The 23,764-nt window shown below is 38.9% G+C and overlaps 1 non-coding gene across 1 annotated transcript; it reads right to left on the bottom strand.

The window, feature by feature from the left end:
• Nucleotides 1-5,057: 5,057 nt before the first annotated feature.
• LOC138806671 (U6 spliceosomal RNA) lies at nucleotides 5,058-5,161 on the bottom strand. The gene has a single exon (XR_011365953.1). It is a non-coding gene; the product is annotated as a U6 spliceosomal RNA (small nuclear RNA).
• Nucleotides 5,162-23,764: the final 18,603 nt, after the last annotated feature.

Below are 23,764 nucleotides of genomic sequence, written 5' to 3' on the forward strand. Positions count from 1 at the left end.
TTAGGCTGAAGACCTCCACTCTCCCACGTGAGCTACAGCACCACCTCTAGGGGTGTTTGGTGGTTGTTGTTGTTTATTAGATACTGAGAAATCAAACCCAGTTTTCCATGTATGCTAGACAAGCACTTTATCACTAAGCCGTATTGCCAGCCCCAACCACACTATTTTAAGAAAGGGGGCAGGGCTGGGAGTGTGGCTCAGTGGTAGTGTGTTTCCCTTACATTCATGAGGCACTGGTTTTCATTCCTCAGCAGCACATCAGCTGAAAATTCATTGAGACATATCACCAATTAAATGCCAAAAGACTAGAAGTGCCATTGTGGCTGGAAGTGGTAGCATGCAAGCCTTTAGTGAAAAGCTTAGGGAATATGTCAGGCCCTCCCTGAGTTTAAAGTTCTCACACAACAATTGAAAGAAAAAACAAATGGTCCCAAACAAACAAAAACCTAATTACTTGCTCATTGCCTTTGTTCTCCTATTTTTCTTTGTAGTTGTAACTGAATACTTCATGTCATTCCATTTTCTACTTTCTTCCTTTCACTTTGGGGGACTGAACCTTGGGAATTGCACATGGAAGGTGGATAGTACATACCAACACATTCTTTCTTCTTTTAACATAAAAAGTCAGCTTATAGGACAGGGAAGGTGGCTAAGTGGTACAGTGCTTGCATCACATGAATGAGGAGCTGGGTTCTATACCTCAGGTTCACATACCCAGAAAAAGCCAGAAGTGGTGCTGTGGCTCAAGTGGTAGAGTGCTACCCTTGAGCAAAGGCTGCTCAAGGACAGCACCTGAGCCCTGAGATCGAGCCCGAGGACAAGCAAAACAAAAAGTCTGCTCATTGAAATTAGTAAATGCTTCCTCTGCAATAAGTGGCTTTAGTTCACTTCCAATAGTACTGTCTTTCCAGTGATTGCAGGGGACACTCACAGAACAGAACTTATGCCTCTGCTGTCACTTATAAACTAGCTGTTGTACAACAGTAAGCATCAACAGATACACTTCTGCCCTTATTATTTTGAACACAATGGGATTTGTAAGGGTTGGTAAAAATAAGTGAAGGAAACCGTTCCTTTTCACTTATTTGTTGTGATTGTAATGGATCTATCTTGCTGTGCACTCAAGTCCCACATTCTTGTCATTTGAGTTCTCTCTGAACTACTTTTCAATTTGTTTTCTTCTTAGGACACACACAAACACACACATCCTGAAGAATTTATACGAGTACGCCTAACAATTGTTTTACTACGAATGCTTCTTGTCCACAAGCAATTGTATCATCTACATAGGACAAGACTATTACATTAGGCCACTGACTTGTCTTACAGGTCCCTGTGTCCACAGTCAGCCCGGCAAGAAAAATATGCACAACTTGGCCCATGCTGCAGGTGCCATGCTGTGCTGGTGATGGACTGATGGGTAGCACAGGCCCTGCTCTGGGCTTCTCATTCCTGTCTCAAGTGGCTTGCCAGGCTGGTCTCTTGCATGAAGACTTTGGCACTGCCCTCCTCTCCTCAGCTGGTTCCTTACCAATCTTTTCTTTTCTGTATCTTCCATTTTGAATTCTAGCCTAGACCATGAGCCCAACCAACTTCCACCACACCAGATAAAGTCTCCACATCAAACTTTTTGTAAGAAATATTTAAGTTAGAATGCTTTGGCTGGGTTTTGCTCAGACTTCACATACAAGTTAGGCAAAAGATGGTTGACTGTGGATGCTCCAGGTAGTCATGTACTCAAAGTACTGAGACTTCTATAACAAGAACTTTGTACAAGGGTGTAAGTGATCCAGAAAACTTAAAGAATAAAATTTAAAAGAAATTCAATATTCATTGATGGAACAGAAAAAAATGTACACTTAATGTTAAGCTAATTATGGGAGGAAAAATGACCTAGAATTTGAGAATCATAAAGATATAAGTGTTCAAGGTAATGCAAGGGGGTCTTGGGTGGTCCCTGAGGGTCTAGTGAAAATCCTATGATAGCCTTGTTCAGTATCCACTGTGCTCAGTATCCCAGCTTCTGTCCCTTCCAGTCACTCTGAGGTGCATCATTCCAGGTTAACCTGAGGAAGAAAAAAGGTTCACCTAACATCCTGCTCTCTCCTTGGGGTCAAGATTGCTTGGGAACTGGAGGTTCTTGGATAAATACTTAGATCTCTGGAGAGCAGACTCTTCAGGGTCAAGACTTTGGGTCATATTAACTGACACTGATGATGATAACACAATTTTATCTAACATAAATATGATTTTATTTGTACACTTTATCCAGTAACATTCAATAAATGGCTATTGAAAATAATCTAATTTAGAGCTGAAATCTTCATACAAAAGCAGAACTCTTCTAAGGCCTAACTTTGGAAATTACTACAGGATAAAAGTTGTGGTAGGACCCTTGACATTCTGAAAAATTATATAACTTAACCCACTCTTAGTGATTGGGTCTAGGGTGAATATGTACCCAAGTCATGGTTCACCACTTCTCTTCTCAGGACATAGGAGCTTTTAGAATGAGCTGAAACTAAATATCCTGTCACTCACCCCTTGGAGTGGCCTTGAAATAAAATGCAATCAGAAAGAGAAAAACAACAAAAATGCTTAAATACATCTGACAGCTCAGACTGAAAAGAGTATTTCTCCTGCATCTTTGTGCACCTAGCACAAGACCACAGTCTTCTCGTTCAAATATATTGATATTCTGGGATCTTAAATCATCACTATTTGCCTCCTTCATTTCTTATGATACTGTTTCAAGTATACTGAAATATTTGGCGACATTTTATATGCTGAAGGTCTCATTCCACTCCATACAGACATGGACCACATTGTCCTACACAGTAACTTGAACCTCTGCAAGGACCTATGAACTAGTCAGAAACATAAAGGTATATTCACGTCCATTCACATGACAAAAGATACCCAAATATTCATGACAATCTATCATTACCCTGGCTTATAAGACATTTCAATATCAACTTCAATTGAGGGACAATGACTATACCCTATGGAGTACATTAGGCTTACACAGGAATGATAACTTTTCTGCACAAGGGACAAAGAGCCCATTTTAAAAAATATCTTCCTTGGCTTTGGAGTTTTTCTACTCAGGCCTGGGTACTGTCCCTGAGCTTTTTAAATAAATGAACAAAAGTAATGATAGTCTATCAACTTGATTCACAGCACTACTTGTGGGAAATTTGGTGATAATTGGCGCTAACACCTTCACAGCATTTTCTACCTAGTTTGCCTTTCAATTGTTATCCTTAAAACTCATACTCTTGAGCAACTAAGAATTCAGATGTGTAGCACCAGTGCCCTGTTAGATCAGTAGGTCTGAACTACTTGATTCAAGCAGGAATCATGGTTTCCACAGAATAGGACATAAAATTTATAACATCATATAGACATATGCAAAAGTCCTTTTGCAATCACTTGGTAAAGGACTGTTTACCTATCATTCTATAAACCACATCCAAATTCTTCTACTAAGTATTTAGAAGAATGTATTGTTTGCACAGGTCATATTATAGTCCTCAGGTTGAATTCAGGGGGAAAATTTGTAAGTCTTCCTTTACCTTCCATGCCAGATGCCCTTTTGTATCACTCAATTTTCACCTTACAGTCTTGCTTCTCTGCCTGGGCATTTCTAGACTAATTTTTATAATTACATGTCACAAGGAGCAAACAAGATAGGCACATATCACCAGATCCACCCTTTTATTGATTAAGATACCATTTTCATGAAGGTTTTGCATAGGATGGCCTACAAATATTACCGTTCTAATTTAGCTTCCTGAGTAGCTAAGATTCCACACTTGAGGGAGTGTAACTGGCTAGTTTTTAATTGCTGGTCTTATATTAAGTGAGCAGTAAGTCTCTTAAATTTTGAGCTTAACCAAAAGTATTGGCCAAGTGATAGTAATAAAAATGATTAAAGCAATAATTAAATGTTATCATCAGACCTATGTTGAATGAATGAGGTATTTTGGTTCCCGCCTTTTAATTTCAGCTATATGACAAGCCTAGGTAGAAGGACTCCACTCTGTGAACCATCCCTTCTCAGAAAGCAGCCAGTGTGTAAACATGGGAGAATGAGCTATTTCCAAATGCCTGGTATATGCCTCTGTGTGTGTGTGTGTGTGTGTGTGTGTGTGTGTGTGTGTGTATGTGTGTGTGTGCCACAAGTAGGAAGGCCAAGGGCACAAGTGCCTCCCAATCCCTCCATTTTTGTACTAGGCCTGTATAGACCACCTGAAGGGTGAACACTGTGAGGGAAGGAGTTAAGCTAGCAACCTAGCTAAATCTGGCAATGTGAAGTCCACTGTCCTTATCTTGTTAATGGAATCATGGCCAGGATTTAAGGATTCTCTTTTAACAATAAAAACAAGTACTGAAATTGTTGAAGGCACAGGAAGCCTGAGGTGAAGCACTGAATGAAACCTCTTGTTCCCAGAGAGAGAAGATTTCTTCAGAAAAGCCCACAGGGCTCATGTTTTGATTCCTAGCTTTTATGGAGGCCAAGATGAGAGAATGTCCTTTGAAGCCAGCTCTGGCAGAAAAGACAGTAGAAATATCTCTACGTAACCACCAAAAATCAAGATGTGGCACAAGTGGTAGAGTGATAGTGTTGCTTTAAAAACAGAGAAAATATCAAGTATGTTAAATCAGTTCCTGAGGTGAAGACCTCATATTGGAACAAAAACATTTATTTGTTCATGAAAGTGTGAAAGTAGAGCTCTTCATGGAAGCAAACAGCTCTGGACTTATCTAGAATGACTGGCTTATATAGGATCTGGAGTCTTGGTCTTGGTTTACTAATTAAGCACTTTCTGATGTAACACAGACATTTTTTCTAAATGCATCCAGGCTACGTTTAAATACATAACTATACAGAGGGATCTATCTTGGCTCTAGAAATGCTAACTTTAGGTCAAACTTTGTGTTTATGTAAATGAAGACAGTATATTTGTTGTAAGGTGAATTATCCCAGAAGTCACATTTTTTTACTGTATAAATGATGTAATTAGGCTCTCGGTAAGTTTAGAACACTACTTTGTAAAAATATGGAACATTTTATGAATTTGCGTGTCATTCTTAAACAGGGACCATGCTAATCTCTGTATCGTTCCAATTTCAGCCAATGTGCTGCCGAAGTGAGCACAGAAGCCATATTTTGGAAGATGGAATACTGGAATCTTTATTACACCAGTAGCAGTCTGCAAGCAGCCCGTTGTAACAAAGTATTGCTGTCCACAAATATACTTAGACAGCTTGGCAACAGGCCAGAAAGGGAAAAAAAAGAATAAAAACAATACCAACAAACCAATACAGCACTGAATTGGGAATTGGGACACCATGATTACCAGAGACAAGCCAGGAGACAGGACACAGGACAGGATCACAGAGACATGTGGCATGGTGTCTGGTGCCACTGATGGTCCAACCTAAATAGGGCCGGAGCAGGGGGCAGGTCCACATGAAACTCCCAGTCCCAAGCAGTGGAATAACAGATTGAGTAACATATCAGCCTAATGCTCACCCCTGCTTCCAGGGATCCAGGCACATCCATCATCTGGGAGGCAGGTGATGAATCTTGTCATTTCCTTCCCTGAGCATGAATACAAGATGGCAGACCCAACCATCTATCTTGTGGCCAATATGGCACCAGCCAGGCCTGACCTCCTTACTTAATATTACTGATTTTTTAAAATCACTTTATTAAATGTTACAGCCTCTGCATCATTTTCTAAATAGATAAAGAGTATACTTCTTGTAAAAGCCTTTTTTTTTTACTTTTTTTGTTGTTGTTGTTGTTGTGAAAATACCAAACCCAAGGGCTACAATTACAGGAGCAAAGTAATGAGTACACTTCCTATCTAGCATTGTTGCCTCCTCCTTTGTCTCCTCTTACCATCCCTGCCCTCCCATCTCCCACACCTCCCACCAAACTTGTAAAATTCATTTTACAACATAACATCTTGTACTTTTCATTGTTGGAATGAGTACACCTATATCTCTATTTAAACAATTTTTTCCTTCCCCTCCACAAATTATATCAATATCAAATACAGTGAAAACAAGGATTATACCATGGTAGAGACATACAAAGCAACAAAGAAATCATCTTATATATATATATATTAGCAACAATAGGAAGCAAGAAAAAACATTGGTGTCCTTATCTTCAGTTTTATTTCCCCTAACATCAACTTATCTAACCGTTTCTGCTTGTCTCACACATATACCAGTTATTATAAGGGAACCCATGGAACCTATGTTTCTTTGGGCCTGGCTTACTTCACTCACTATAATTTTTTCCAAGTCTTTCCATTTCCTAATAAATGGGGCAATTTCATTCTTACTGATGGAGGCATAGAATTCAATTGTGTGACACATTTTCTTGATCCATTCATCTACTGAGGTGCATCAGGGTTAGTTCCATATATTAGCTATGATAAATAATGTTGCAATAAATGTAGTCATTCTGGTAGCTTTAGGATATTCTTGTTTGTGATCATTTGGGTAAATGCCCAAAAGTGGGATTGCTGCATCACAGGAGAGCTCTATGTGTAGTCTTTTGAGGAACTTCTATAAATCTAAAATATACCTGGAATACAAAAAATGAAATCCCCCAACAACACATCCTCAAAGAAACAACTGCCTAATAAATAGGTGGGCTAAAGTCTTAAGGAGAAAATTCTCTGAAGAGGAAAGGGTGGCCAATAGACAAATGAAGAAATGTTCAACATCCCTAGCCATAAAAAAATGCAAATCACAATATTGAAATACCACCTACATTTTGGGGTGTATTTTCTGTTAATATTGTTTAGTAACACTTAAGATTTCACTCTTCTGTGGATTTGTCTTTAGTGGATACTTTAATGCTCTACTTGATTCAGGAATGTTTCTTCTCCCATAAGAAGGCTTTATGTTTTTCCAGCCCACCTATCATGTTCTGACCAGGAACTTCTAGGGTAAAATCACACAGGTTCTTTTCTGACTCTCTCATTTGGCTTCTCTCCAGGCCATGGTTCCAGAATCTTTACTCATGGTCAATAGCAAGAAAGAAGAAAGGATCTCTGATGAGATTCTTTTATTTCTCACTCTGTTTGACATTCCATTTTATGAACCTAACTGTGTCCAAGATTGAAGAACAGAAAAAAAAAAAGATTCAGCTTCAGGAACATGTTTCTGAAGAAGCTAAAGATGGCTTGGAGATTTATCCAATTATCAAATCTTGCCTTCTAAGTTAAGTACAGTTTTGCTTTAGTTTGTTTCTCATTTTTTAATGCAAGGACAAAGTTGCCTCACTTTTTATGTGATTCAATGACACCTAGGAGGTAACTTCTCATGGAAGGTAAAGGTTGGCTAGAATCTGGTCAGCCATCACAGCCTCGTACATAACATTAGACTATCCTAATGAAGTTTTAATGGATTTGCTGAAATAGTGTGGTCAAACATAACTTTGACTGTTGTATAGGACTGAGTGTGTTATAAGTACTTCAATTAATCTCTGTAACTACTCTTGGACTGCTTTTTGGTATTTGTCTTTCTTGACTCTTAGGCTGTATTTCACGGTAATTATAGAAATCTGTTTTTCCCAAAGGTATGTACAAGTGTAGTAGTACTAGATGATATTTCTATGTAATTCTATATTCGGTTCTTTTTAGGACTCTTTGTCCCATCTCTGATAGTTTTACATACCTGAGGGAAATGCACCAAGGTTCACATTGTTGTCACATCTTTCCTAGCTTTTCTTAGACTTTGGAAGGATTTTTGTTGTTTTGTTTAAAACTACGGCCACACTAACATGTATAAAATAGATACTTTATTGTAATTTTGATTTGAATTTGTCTCCTGATTATTGATACTACTTTTACATTTTAATCAGCTATTTGCATATGTCCTTTTTAGAAAAGTCTCTTCAATATTTTTCCCATTTTAAATTAAATTTTTTGTGGGGGGTTTACTTGTAAGATTTTCTTTATATTTTCTAATTCAGATTTGTTAGGAATCTATTTAAAGTCATATGCAAATATTTTATCCTACCATGCTTTTGCTTCTTCATTGATAGATCTTTTCAGTATACAAAGTTTTCATTGTATGCACTTAATCTTGTTTTGTTGGTATTTATTTTTTTGTTCACTTATTTATTTACTGTCGCTCATGGGGTTTGAACTCTGGGTGTGAGCTTGTACCTCAGCCCTTCAGTTCAAGGCTAGCACTCTACCACTTGAGCCATGCCTGCACTTCCACTTTCTTTGCTGATAAAAACAAGAGTCATAAGCATTTGGATTTTGATTAGTAACCCCAAAAGGATTTCAGTGCTTACTTTATGTTTAATTAACCACTAGTGATAAGCCACTTGGATTGATTCACTCAGCCCATTTTGTAGTTCTGCTGAGTGAGTTATAATGAAACACAGGTGTGCCTGATGTGAAGAATTTGTTTTTTCTCACTTTTCTAGAGGCTGAAACTTAGTTTTCAGGAGGATAAGCCTCTCTCTACCACCACTACTATTCCTTGCTCCAGCTCCCTTTTGATCATTGTACCAAAACAAAATTAAGACATGGTAGCAGCACAGAAATGTAATGAAATCATTAGAAATATGTTAAAAAATTGAAGTGCACAAACTAGCTAGAAAATGGTTACAGAAATCCATGGAATGAGAGACACAAAGAGACAGAAGTAAGATTGTGCTTAGATATTCGATAGGTCAAATACAGGTAAATAGTGATCCTCATCTTTTTTTTTTTTTTTTTTGCAGTCCAGTCATGGTGCGTGAACTCTGGGCCTGGGCGCTGTCCCTCAGCTCTTCAGCTCAAGGCTAACGCTCTACCACTTGAGCCACAGCACCACTTCTGGCTTTTTTCTTTTTGCTTATGTGGTCCTGAGGAATCGAACCCAGGGCCTCATGCATGCAAGGCAAGCACTCTACCACTGAACCACCTTCCCAGCCCCATTTTGTATTGCATAGATAGGTAAATACATTATTTTGAAGTACAACCAGATGCTGATGGATCACGCCTGCAATTGTAGCTAGTCTGGAGGCTGAGATCTGAAGATCACAGTTCAAAGCCAGCTTGGGCAGGGAAGTCAGTGACACTCTTATCCCCAATTAATCACAGGAAAAACAAAAGTGGTGCTGTCACTCAAGTGGTAGGGTGCTCACCTTGATCTGAAGAGCTCTGGGACAGCTCTGGGACCATTAGTTCAAGCCCAGGACCAGCACAAAAACAAACAAAAGTCCACTACTAAACACCACAAACAACATAGTGCATGTAATACTATTTAAACGTGCTGGACACAAGTTTCTCATGGTGGTAAACCTAGGATCTGAGGATTGAGTTTTCATCCAGTCCTTTCAGAAAAGTCAATGAAACTCTTATCTACAATTAATCACCTAAAAATCTACAAGTAGAAATGGTGATAGAGCCTTAAGGTAAAATGGTAAGGGATAACACCCAGACAATGAGATCAATATCTTACATTGGTACATTTTAATGTGATATAGGGAAATAAACGCCAGGTTTAATAACTGGGTGGAATTGTGCAAAAATGCATACTGGCTTATGCAATTTTCACTCATATATATAATCTTCACAATAATTTTTTATGAATGCACAAACAACAGAAACATAGAATAAGTTCTCCAGTGGATATAGGTAGCAGTTGGAGCAGGGAGGGTGAGCAGACAGGGAAAAAGAGGTGAATATGGTTTAATAAATGTGTATTTGTGTGTGTGTGTGTATCTATGTGTGAGTGTTTGTGTGTTGTGTTTATCAATGAAACTTGCTGACATTGGGTTTCTTGTTTTCATCTACCATTTCATTGTGTTGTTGTTCTTGTTTGACATTCCTGAGGCTAGAACTCAGGGCTTGAGAACTGTCCCTGAATATCATTATGCTGAAGGCTACCACTCTACCATTTGAGTTACAGCACCAGTGCTTCTAAGGGTATTTGGGGGCTGTTGTTGTTTATTAGGTACTGAGATTTCAAACTTAGTGCTCCATGCATGCTAGGCAAGCACTTTATCACTAAGCCACAGTGCCAGCCCCAACCACACTGTTTTAAGAAAGGAGGCAGGGCTGGGAGTGTGGCTCAGTGGTGGACTGCTTGCCTTGCATACATGAAGCACTGGTTTCTATGCCTCAGCACCACATCAGCAGAAAATTCATTGTGACTTCTCACCAATTAAATGCCAGAAAACTAGAAGTGACATTCTGGCTGGAAGTGGTAGCATGCTAGCCTTTAGTGAGGGAATATGCCAGGCCTTCCCTGAGTTTAAACCCCACAGCTAACAACTGAAAGAAAAAAGAAACAATCCCAAACAAAAACCTAATTACTTGCTCATTGCCTTTGTTCTTCTATTTTTTTTTTTTTTGTAGTTGTAACTGAATACTTCTTGTCATTCCATTTTCTACTTTCTTCCTTTCACTTTGGGACTTGCACATGGAAAGTGGATACTGCCTACCAACCTATTCTTTCTTCTTCTTCTTCTTTTTTTGGGGGAACGGTCGTGGGGCCTGAACTCTGGGCCTGGGCGTTGTCCCTCAGCTCTTCAGCTCAAAGCTAGCGCTCTACCACTTGAGCCACAGCACCACTTCCGGCTTTTTTCATTTTGCTTATGTGGTGCTGAGGAATCGAACCCAGGGCCTCAGGCATGCAAGGCAAGTGCTCTACCACTGAGCCACCTTCCCAGCCCCTATTTTTTCTTCTTTTAAAATAAAAAGTGTGCTTATAGGACAGGGAAGGTAGCTAAGTGGTACAGTGCTTGCATTGCATGAATGAGGAACTGGGTTCTATTCCTCAGATTCTCATACACAGGAAAAGCCAGAAGTGGTGCTGTGGCTCAAGTGGTAGAGTGCTACCCTTGAGCAAAAGCAGCTCAGGGAAAGCACCTGTATCCTGAGTTCAAACCAAAGGACCAGCAAAACAAAAAGTCTGCTCATTTAAATTAGTCAATGCTTCCCCTGCAATTTAAACGACAAACTTACAAGTGACATAAGTTCACTTTCAATAGTATTGTCCTCGTTTCCAGAGAGTTCAGGGGCTGCATACAGAAGAGACCCAATGCTTCTGCTGTCACTTATAAACTAGCTGTTGTACAACAGTAAACATCAACAGAAACATTTCTGCCTTTATTATTTTGAACACAAAAGGATTTGTAAGGGTTGGTAAAAATAAATGAAGGAAACCCTTCCTTTTCACCTATTTGTTGTGATCATAATGGATCTATTTTGCTGTGCACTCAAGTCCCACACTTGTCATTTGAGTTATCATAGAATTTCTTTTCAATTTCTTTTCTTCTTAGGACACACACATTCACACAGATCCTGAAGAATTTTTACTACTGCATCTAACAATGTTTTACTACCAATTCTTCTAGTCCACAAGCAATTGTCTTATCTACATAGGACAAGACTATTACATTAGGCCACTGACTGCTCTGACAGGTCCCTGTGTCAACAGTCAGCCCTGCAGGAAACACGTGTGCACCTTGGCCCATGCTGCAGGTGCCGTGCTGTGCTGGTGGACTGAGGGGTAGCACATACCCTGCTCTGGGCTTCTCACTGCTGTCCCCAGGGGCTTGCCTGGTTGGCCGGTTGCATGAAGACTTTGGCACTGCCCTCCTCTACTCAGCTGGCTCCTTACCAAATTTTTCTTTCCTGTACCTTCCACTTTGAGTTCTGGCATAGACCATGAGCCCAACCAACTTCCACCACATCAGATGAAGTCTCCACATCAAACCTTTGGTAACAAACATTTAAGTTAGAATGCACATATAAAGTTTTGGCCGGTGTTTTTGGGTCTGGTCGGGGGCCTGAACGCTGGGCCTGGGCGCTGTCCCTCAGCTCTTCAGCTCAAGGCTAGCGCTCTACCACTTGAGCTACAGCGCCACTTCCGGCTTTTTTCTTTTTGCTTATGTGGTGCTGAGGTATCAAACCCAGGGCCTCATGCATGCAAGGCAAGCGCTCTACCACCAAGCCACCTTCCCAGTCCCTAAGAGCAATTCTTAAAAGTGAATTTTGCCAGGTGCTGGTGGCACACACCTATAATCCTACTCAGAAGGCTGAGATCTGAGGATCATGGTTCAAAGCCAGCCAACACAGAAAACTCTGTGAGACATCCTATTTCCTATAAACCACCAGAAAATCAGAAGTGGCATTGTGGCTCAAGTGGTAGAGCAATAGCCTTGAGCTTAAGAGCTGCAGGACAGTGCTCAGGTCAAGTTCACACCCCACAACTGACACATATGTGTGCATTTTACACATGTATACACACTATATTAATTTCTATACATCACAAACATCCAATTTTAAGGCTTGAACTCATTGCCTCAGGGCTGTTCCTGAGCTTTTCCCAAGGCTACTGCTCTACCAGTTGAACCACATCTCTAATTCTACTTCCCACATTTGTGGTGATTATTTGGGGATAAGAATCTTATGGAATTTTATTCTGAGGCTGGTTTCAAGGCTCAATCCGCAGACATCAGGTTTATAGTCATGAGTCTCCTGTGATCAACAGCTTTAGATATTTTTACTTACATGTGTTAGGTTATTTCTGGTATTTAGGATGGGTGTGTATTGCCCTTCCCATGGACTATGAGAGTTCCCATGGTGTTCATTACACTGCATACAGCTGACATGTTGCTCATCATCTGATTTTTAAAATGAGAAATAGTATTTTACTCATGTTCCAATCTCCAGAAGCTATTTAAGTTTAGCTCGTTATAAATCATGTGCACATAGCAGAACCCATGTATACATTGTTTATTTATTCAGTCAATAAACATTCTCAGTCTCTTAGAAAGTGAGATGGTTATTTTTCTTTCTGTTTCTCTTTTGCTTCTTCTGTGTGTGTCTGTGTTGTGTGCCAAGAATGGGACTTGAATGCATGGCTTGGTCACTGTCCACCCTCAGCTTTTTCCATTCAAGGATGGCACTCTACCAGGTGACCCAAAGACTCTACTTCCAACTTTTCATTGGGTAATTGAAGATAACTATCTGTCATTCTTGGGTTGACTGGCTTTGAACTGTGATCCTCAGATCTCATCAACAGGTGTGAATCACCAACCTGAGGGATGATTAATTCTTTTCTTGATCAATCCTGGGCTTGAACTTGGAGCTGGGGTGTTGTACCTAAGCTGTCTTACTCAAGTGGTTTACCATTTTGAGCCGCAGTTCCACTTCTGGATTTCTTCTGATTCACTGGAGATGAGTTTCCTGTTCAGGATCATTTTGATCTGTGATCCTTTGCTCTCTAACTTGTTGAGTAGCTTGGATTCTAGGCACAAGTAATACTCTTTATTTTTTTGCTTTTTGTTATTTTTGGACCTGAGAAATGACATCTACTTAATTTCTTTCTTTTGTAAACCAACTTATTGCTTGCACAGTAAATTACAGTCAAGGACTGCCCCAAGACATGGAGGTATGCTCACACCATTTAGTTGTAAAAACAAGATCTTGTTCCAGTTTTTAGGCTGAATTTACTCCAGATTCCTGATGGAGTGTGCATAGGACACGTGTACCGCAAAAGTGCCATGATGGGGTTCTAGAGCAATGATTGAATTGAAAAGCTCAGACATCCTGGCTCTTCCACCCACACTGAACATTGGTAGCTCTCCAGAGAGGCAGGATAGAGCCCTCATCTCAAATGGCCTAGCCTGCCAGTGTGGCTCAAGAGGTTCTGCAGGGAGGACATGGAGATGTCGGTTCCATAGGAAATGAATGAGCTGGGAGCACTGGCTCATGGAGAGCAGGATGGCTCACTGGCATCTTTATAACCCAACCCCACACAGAACATCGCATATGAACCAATCAGAGAGTAGCTTCTGATAGGATTTCTGAACCACAGCAATTACACCTCGGTTGGAATTTGCACTCCAGATTAATTCAAACAGTCAATTTAACCAAAAGTGATAGGATTAAAGGGGTGACCCATACAGCCCAGCTTCTTTCTGAAATGTGAAAAAGGATGCACCACAGGCTTCCCTTGCACACCTTAATCCCTCCAGACCTGTCCACAAATGCTCCACTGCCCTGAGCCTGAAAATGATTCAAAAAGATCACCCAAAGACTACAAATAAAGTTCCGAAGACTACACATAGAGCTCCGCTATAACCCAGCAATCCCACTTTTGGGCATTTTCTCAAAGAATCACAAACAAGGCTATACTAAAACTACCAGCACAACTATGTTTATTTCGGCATTATCCACCATAGCTAAAATATAGAACCAACCCAGACGCCCCTCAGTAGATGAATGGATGAAGAAAATATGGTGTGTGTGTGTATATATTTTTACATATATATATATATATATATATATATATATATACATACATACATACACAATGGAATTCTATGCCTCCATCAGAGCAGAAACACTCAAAAGCTATATGCATATGAACAGATAAGAAGATGCTAACTGAAATGAACCCCAAGACATGGATACAGCTTTTCTTTTTTTAACAAAGTTTTTCTTTGTTATACTGTGATTTTTTTGCATGTTCTTCCCCCTATAGTATATCCCCTGTTGTCACTGTATTACGTTTTGATATCCTGCATCTTGTATATACATTTATCTAATTTGGGGAGAGGAAGGGGAATAACAAAATGTAGAGGAAACAAAGACAGAGGATGTCCCATTGCAATGAAGATACTCACAGACAGTATGTTGGAAATGAACTTGACAACTTCAAGGTGGGGGTGGGAAGGGATAGTAGGAGATAAAGGAGTGGGTAACGATGTTCAACAATAAATGTGCTAATTACTTTACACATGTAACTATAACTCCTCTGTGCTGCACTTTTTTTTTTTTTTTTTTTTTTTTTTTGGTCGTGGGGTTTGAACTCTGGGCCTGGGCGCTGTCCCTCAGCTCTTCAACTCAAGGCGAGCGCTCTACCACTTGAGCTACAGCGCCACTTCCGGTTTTCTGGTGCTTTATTGGAGATAGGAGTCTCACGGTCTCTCCTGCCCGGGCTGGCTTTGAACCGCGATCCTCAGATCTCAGCCTCCTGAGTAGCTAGGATTACAGGCGTGAGCCACCAGCGCCCGGCTTTCTGTGCTGCACTTTTACAATACAATAAAATGAAAATGAAAAGAAGAGCACCCAGCCCAGGCTTGATATAGTCAGAGAAACAGCTATTTACCAGAGAACCAAATAAACAATGAGAAGGCACAGGCCATAGAAAGGTGGGTAACATGGCAGGAATTGCCAAAGCTTTTCACTCCTGTCAATACTCAAGGACTTAACTCCCGGGGCTGGGAAGGTGGCTCAGTGGTAGAGCACTTGCCTTGCATGCCTGAGGCCCTGGGTTCGATTCCTCAGCACCACATAAGCAAAAAGAAAAAAGCCGGAAGTGGCTCTGTGGCTCAAGTGGTAGAGCGCTAGCCTTGAGCTGAAGAGCTGAGGGACAGTGCCCAGGCCCAGAGTGCAGGCCCCATGACCGTACCAAAAAAAATTACAAAAAAAAAAAAGGACTTAACTCCCAATTAAATGAAATAGATTGATAAGTTGAATCAAGAAACAAGACCCATCTATCTGTCTTCAGGAGGCACACCTTGCCCACAGAAACAAGTATCTTGAATGTGAATGGGTAGAATAAATTCTATCAAGGAAATAGTCCCCCTAAGCAGGCCAGAATAGCAATACTAATATCAGATAGAATATACTTCAAGTTATAATTAGTAAGAAGAGACTAAGAAGGCCATGACATACTAATAAATGGACCTTTCCTATGGGAGGATATAACAATCCTAAATAGCTATACCCCAAATGAATACCCCCTTCATCAAACAGATACTACTTACCCCATAATATGCACAGATCCAAACACATTGATTTTTGGTGACTTTAACAGACCAAAGTCACCTATAGATAGATCAACCCAGCAAAAATTAATCAGAGAAAACTTAGTATTAAAGAACTGCATTGACCAACTATACTTCACAGACATCTACAGAATATCTCACCCAGCAGCATAAGAATATACATTCTTCTCAGGAACAGATGACATGACCTTGCATTGAAAGAAACTCAGATTCCGCTCCCAACTTACTCGAGCTGATTGGAAACTGGCAAAGCAGCAGGCTATAATATTAACACAAAACATTCAGTAACTTTCCTGTGTGCCAACAATGAGAAGAGTGAGGCTGAAATCAGTAAAGCAACCCCATTTGTAACTGCCTCTTAAAAACAAAAGCTAAGAATTAACTTACTTAGATGTGAAGGACCTCTACGATGAAAACTTTTAAAACCTGAAGGGAAATTAAAGCACAATGAAAGAAATGAAAAAACTTATGCCTCTGGATTGGGAGGATCATCATCATGAAAATGGCAATACTACACAAAGCTATTTACAAATTCAACACAATTCCCTTCAAAATCTCAACAATATTTTTTAATTACATATGATCCCAAATGCATATGGAATTACTGGAGATGTTGAATAGCAAAAGCAGTCCATAGCGGGAAAAACAGTGCTGGAAGAATATCAATACCAAGCCTCAAACTCTCTAACAAAGCCATACTACTACTACTACTACTACTACTACTACTACTACTACTGGTAATAGAACCCACAGACCTGTGGGTAAGGGAGACAAAATCTCAAAATACAAGAAACCAATGATGCTGGCACAATTAGCTATACATGCAGAAAACAATTAAATCCTTCTATATCACCCTGCACCAGATTAGTAACAATTAGATCAAATGGATGACCAGATACCCTGAATATATTACAGGAAGGGATAGGGAAAACACTAAGTCTCTGTGGCACAGGTCAAAACTTCCTAAAGATCCAGAATTGAAACAAATCAAAGGAAAACCAGAAAAATGGGATTGCATAAAACAAGCTTTTCTGCATACCAAAGAACCTTGCTACATGTAGACATATGACTTCTGGCTAAATGTTTTTATATATTTGTTATACTCAATTGTTTCTCTGCTGTATGTGTTCTCAGATGCAGTGAAGATTGACTTCTGATTTAGTAATTACACATTTGTTAAGTTCTTTTTCTAGTGTGAGTCAGTTCTCTAATGAATAGGAATGCCATCCAGGTGACTTTCTACATTTGTGCTCATGCTTCTCTTCAAAATGACAGCCTGCTTTCTTGATGAAGGATTTTCCACATGTTACATTCGTATGATCTCTGCTGTGTTTTCTGATACAAACTTAGTTTTGTGAAACTCTTGTTTTGCAACTTTCCACATTTGTTTCTTTTGTAACAGTTCTCTCTTGTGGGTGTCCAATGATAAAGCCTGAGCACTGTCTTCTGGGTGAAAGACTGCACACTGGGCTACATTCTTAAGGCTTCTCTCCTGTGTGAGTTCTTTGATGCAAACTGAGTTTTGTTTCAGGTGAGAAAATCTCCACATATATTACATTCCAAAGGTTTCACATGAGTTGCTAAAGTGTGAATGCTAGGTGAAGGATTTGCACATATACTACATTCCTAAGGTTTCTAACCTATGTAAATTGTTATGCCTGCTGAGGTGTGAACTCTGTTTGAAGGTCTTTACATATGTTGCTTTCATAAGGTTTCTCTACTGTGTGTGTTCTCTGATACAAAGTGAGTTATGACTTCTGTCTGAAAGTCTGTCCAGTTTTTTACTTTTATAGGGTTTCTCATGAGTGTGTCCTCACATGAGTATTAAAGTTTGACTTCTGGGTAAAGGGCTTTTCACAACTCTTACATTCACAAGGTTTCTCTCCCGTGTGACTTCTCTGATGTTTAGTAAGGTCTGCCTTGTAGGTGACTTTCTACCTGTTGCATTCATAAGGTTTCTCTCCTGTGTAAACTATGATATGAAGTGACATGTGACTGCCGCATGAAAGACTTTCCACACCTGTTGCATTCATGTTGCTCTTTGGTGTATATTCTGATGTGACGTGAGGTGTACCTTCTGTCTGAACAACTTCCCACATTTGTTACATTCATAAGGTTTCTCTCCTGTGTGTATTCTCTGATGCAAAATGAGGGGTGACTTCCGTATAAAAGCCTTTCCACATTTATCACATTCATAAGGTTTCTCCCCGGTGTGTCTTCTCTGATGTAAAGCAAGGTTTTCTTTCTGTCCGAAAGACTTTCCACATTTGTTACATTTATAAGGTTTCTCTCCTGTGTGTATAGTGTGATGAACAGCAAGTTGTGACTTCCAGGTGAAACACTGTCCACATTCCTTACACTCATAAGGTTTCTCTCCTGTGTGAATTCTCTGATGCAAAGTAAGGTGTATCTTCTGTCTGAACGACCTTCCACATTTGATACACTCATAAGGTTTCTCTCCTGTGTGTGTTCTCTGATGCAAAAGAAGTTTTGACTTCTGTCTGAATGACTTCCCACATTTGTTACATTCATTACATTTCTCTCCTGTGTGTATTCTCTGATGCAAAATGAAGGGTGACTTCCGCAAGAAAGTCTTTCCACATTTATCACATTCAAAAAGTTTCTCCTCTGTGTGTCTTCTCTGATGTAAAACAAGGCTATTTTTCTGTCTGAAAGACTTTCCACATTCCTTACACTCATAAGGTTTCTCTCCTGTGTGAGTTCTCTGATGCAAAGTGAGGTGTGTCTTCTGTCTGAACAACTTTCCACATTTGATACATTCATAAGGTTTCTCTCCTGTGTGTATTCTCTAATGTAAAAGGAGTTGTGACTTCTTTTTGAATGACTTTTCACATTTGTTACATTCATTACGTTTCTCTTTTGGGTGATTTCTATGGGTGGAAAATTGCCTATATTCCTCATATTCATAGAGTTTTTCTTCTGTTGGGGTTTGAGGCTGTAAATTCAGGTCTGACAACTGAGAGGTAAATTCTGCACATTGGATATACTCATTGGAATTCTCTGGATATTTGCTCTGAGGCTTCATGAGGTCTATTTCCTGACTGAAAGATTTGTCACATGCACCACATGTGCAATGTTTCTCTCTTGTGTATCTTTTCTCATGTGTAGTCACTGTAGGTCTTAAGTTGAACAGTTTTCCACATAGACTACATTCAGGAGTTTTTCTTCCTCCCTGAAGTATTTTCTGAAAAAGAGAGCAGAGTTATAATAGCATTCTCTATATTCATTATGGTTATATTCATTCTGCCATATGAAAAGTTACTAAACTCACTCCTTCCTCCATTGTATTACTATTTGTGACTAAGACTTCACATGGACTTTCATCTGGATTTTGCTGGCACATCTTATTCACATCCTCCATTTCTTGAATATCTAAAATAAATCATAGAAAAAAAGACAAAACACAAATAAGATCCAAAGAATCCTTACTGTAAAGGTAAAGACATTTTTTCTCATTCTAATTATTACATATTTTAAAATATCAGAGTAGGAATTGATTGGTGATAAATATATGCTTTTCTCCATAATGTCTTAATTAAGAAAGTAATACTGATGTTTTACAATGGAAAAGAATGTTTGTGTTTCAAGTTTCTTCTTTTTATAACAGAGGAAATATTTCCTTAAATTACTTACCCATGTACTGTCAGAGTAGTAAGCTGTGTATGAACTATACCCTTTAGTATTCCTGGGGTTGTTTTTCTCAATTTTTATTTTGTTTGGCATAAGGGAAGTTATTTTTTATTTCCTTGAAATAAGTTATATATTTTGTTTTATTGTTTCTCAATCATTAGGTGAGGAACAAAAATATTTTCCATTCTCAGAAACCATAATATTGTTTATATATCACTTTGCCTCTCAAGTAAGCAGGAATTGTTCCTAGAAGTAAGGTTTTACACCTACATCTCTTAAGTTCTAACTTCTTACTAAGGATTATGAGGTATCTATGGGAATTTTAAATTTTCTTTGTCTTCACTGTGGATCAAAGTCTTTTTAAAATTCCTTTTCTGATATTCCTGCCTGTCAGAACTATGGAAGAACAACGATTCTTCAGCTCATCAGCCAAATAATCATCCTCTCTAGACTAAAAGCTGCAGTTCTGAATCCCAGTGTATGTCTTCCAGCACTGATGATCTATTTTACTCATCAGGAGAACAGGCCTGTGGTACTCCTTATTTCTTCATACCTACATAGTCCTAGTTTCAAAGAAAATAAAATCTTATTTTCTACATTTCTTGTTTAGTTTTTCTGTTTCAGAATGATTTCCACAAAGACAAAGAGAATTGCAAACTTTATCTCTATAGCCACAACAAATTCAGTTTGTGTCCACATGAATTCTTGATTTACTAATCTTTAAGACAAAGGATCATCTATTTCTTTGCCACACAGGACTTAGAACTGGAAAGATTATTGCTCAGAACAGTGCAAGATGAATCTGCCAACAGGGCTCTGGCAAAAATATCACTACACAAGATGCTTTAACTCACTTGTGAAATTTTTGCTTGAGGCTTCTCTTATCCTTGGTTCTACTGCTTGCTCCAGTTTGACGATCAAGTTAGGTTTAGGAACACAGTGCCCTTTTAATAAATAGTGAAGAGTTATTGATCAGGTCATCTTTGCTGTAAGATTTGACAGTCTATTCACAAGGTTGCTCCTAAATCTTGTTATTTCTCAATGACTCCATGGTTGACTTTCCTCCAGATTTGGATTTATTTTCTGGTTGTGTGGTTTGAAATCAGTTATTTTGCTCAAGGCTAGCATTCTACCAGTTAGAGTACCAGCCCCTCTTTCACTTTTTGAGTGGTTAATTGAAAATGAGTGTCATGGGGTCTTTTTTGCCATTTCTGGCTTCAAATCAACATCCTCAGTTCAGCTTCCTGAGTAGCTAGGATAACAGGCCAGCTCCATTGTACCTAATTGCCAGTTTTGAATTATAAATACCCATTTTAAATCTGTGGTTTCCAGATCATCTTTCCAACAGTAATATACATTATATTCTAGATTGTATAACCATTTACAATAATATGCTCAAGGTTGGGAAGACAGTCTTCTGGAATGCTACATCTAAATAACATAAATATTCATATATCTACTAAAAACAAAGCACATGACCTTACAAGTTAATGTGACTTTTGCTCACCCAAGGACACAATGTTACGGTAGATCTCCAGTATTACATCTCTATACAGGGTCCTCTGAGCAACGTCCAGGTACTGCCACTCCTCCCAGCTGAAGTCCACAGCCACATCATCAAATGACACTAGCTTCTGTAAGGACACATTTCTGTCAAGTAATTAGCCCTGAGTCATGAGAACACCAAGGCTGGAATTTCATTCGTCTACAGGTATGCATTTTATCTTATATAAAAATGTTTGGAGCTTGCTGTGTTATCTATACAGTGGGAGAAAGAATGATCAAAGTAGAAATGTTTGCCACTGTATTAACTTGGTAATTAAAATACAAGGTTTCCTGCTGGGAAGGTGGCTCAGTATTAGAGTGCTTGCCTTGCATGTATGAGACTCTGGGTTTGATTCCTCAGCACCACATAAGCAGAAAAAGCCAGAAGTGGCTCTGTGGCTTAAGTGGTAGCGTGCTAGTCTTGAGCTGAAGAGCTCAGGGACAGCACCCATGCCCAGAGTTCAAACCCCACAGACAACAAAAATAAAAAAAAAAATAGTTTCCCTAATACATCACCACACATTTCTAAGGAGATAATAATCTGACATGCCCACATTAAGTCTAGGTAGTAAAAGAGTATGTTTAGCTTACTTTGATAAAATTTCCTATGTATCAGGGTGACAATGAAGTAAACAGGAAGCTTTTCTTGCATTTTCATATTCTGCCTCACTTAAAAAATGCTCTCACATAAGCAAGAACAACACATTCAGGATATTATATCGAATATATACCATATTCATCAACCTATGAAAAGCAGTGTTCATGTGAATGTAAAAGAGAGTTAACAGTACTCAAGAAAGTAGCTAATGACTGATTTGGACATTTTAAGATTTGACTTAGCACATAAAAATATTTTTGTTAACTGTTTTTGTTATTAAAAATTTTTATAGTAGAATTGACTTTTATTTATTCATGTTAAGTCACCTGAAATGATATCTGCTGCATTTAATGCTCATTACTGTAAATGGCTGAACAAACCCACGGATGCCCAATATCTCATGGTTATATTCAACACAGCCTCATTACGACTCCCACAACAGTACTTTATTTTGTAAACTGTAACCCACTATTACTCCCTTTACCCTGCCCCCCCAGCTTCAAATCACATGATAAAGAGGTTTAGTTAGGGAATGTACATGGAAAACAATAAAAACAGCTTTCCATTTACAAAATATATTCCCCATACTGATTAATTCAGGCAGCTAACTGGTTTATGAAACTTTATTGAAGAAAAATAAATCAATTACTAGCAGAGCTATCCATCACTTATCTAGTAACAACTTGCATCATTTATTCAGTGCTATATTAAGCAGTGTATTGGAAGACCGTTTAACTAATAGCGCCAAGCCTCCTAAGAATTTAAATGAAAATTACAAAATGTTTGACACCCTATTTTGAAATACAAAGGGTGTTTGACTTCTAATTTCCACTCTCTGGAGAAGAACAGCTCACTTCTTTATTGACCTGTATAAAATACACCACATTTTCTGTTCTGCTGATACTATAAATTCAATATCAATTCTCCAGCCACATCAGTTAGGAGCATAAAGTACATGTAATCTCAAATCTCTAACTGGGAAGGCTTCAACAAGAATGGATGCTGCTAGAATGTTGTTTCCTTTGATGTGACAACTGAGAATCCAGCTCCCGCCCCCTCAGGTGGCTTCTTCATCATGTTAGAGTAGTGAGGAATGGTTTGGTTTCATAATCAACTTAAGAGTGAATATAGGTTGGGTGGGGGTTGGGGGGAGGATGGGAAGGGATGGGAAGGGGAAACAAAGGAGGAGGCTACAATGCTTGATAAGAAATGTATTCATTATCTTGCCCATGTAATTGTAACCCCTCTGTACAGTATTTTCACAATAAAAAAAGAAAAGCACAAAAAAAGAAAAAAAAGAGTGAATATAGGAAGTAGAGCTGTAGCGCAAGTGGTAGAGTGCTAGCCTTAAGCTGGAGAGCTGAGGGACAGTGCTCAGGCCCAGAGTTCAAGCCCCATGACCAACAAAAAAAAAAAAAAAAAAAAAGTGAACATACTGGCTGTATAATACAAATGCTGAACTTTAAAAAAAAATTTGAGTCTTGGGCAACTGCTTTCTTGTAACTACAGTTTCTAAAAGCAGTTATTGTCCAAAGCTGGAAAAACTTAAGTCTACTCAGATGAGAATCTAAATGAATGGAGGGAGGGAGCTAAGTGAAAAATAAAATTTAAAAGAAAACATGACGTCTAATAGGGGAGCAGCCAGATAAGAAATCAAAAAAGGAACAGTAGTTTCAAGTTCATTCCAGCTATAATGCAGGTTATTCTGACTTTTAGGTATCATCACATGACATACTTTTAATTCTATTTCCAAGATACTCTGTTGTATTTGTCTCTGTCTGTTTTATTGTCCATGCAATCTCTAGGATCGGATCACATAGCAGTAAATAAATGTATAAACAAACTTTAGAAATAGTTAAAGCAGGAGACCACTGTGACCTTAGAATATCAAGACAAATACTGTCAATATTGTTAATATTTGGATGCTAAATTCTTGTTGTAAACGCAACCTCAGGTGGTTTGTTGGGTAGTCTGTAGGAAAATGAATTGTTAAAAAAATACACCTCCATGATATGGGCTGTCATTACATAACAGAATATAAGAGAACATTATTCCTTATTAATCCATTTCAACACCATACTCTGTGCTTTTCTCCTGGTTCCTAACTATCGAAGAATCTGTCCCAAACTCTTGAA

This window comes from Dipodomys merriami, unplaced genomic scaffold (assembly GCF_024711535.1).
Source record: "Dipodomys merriami isolate MVZ:Mamm:240054 unplaced genomic scaffold, mDipMer1.0.p SCAF_403, whole genome shotgun sequence".
In the NCBI taxonomy this organism is placed as follows: Eukaryota; Metazoa; Chordata; class Mammalia; order Rodentia; family Heteromyidae; genus Dipodomys; species Dipodomys merriami.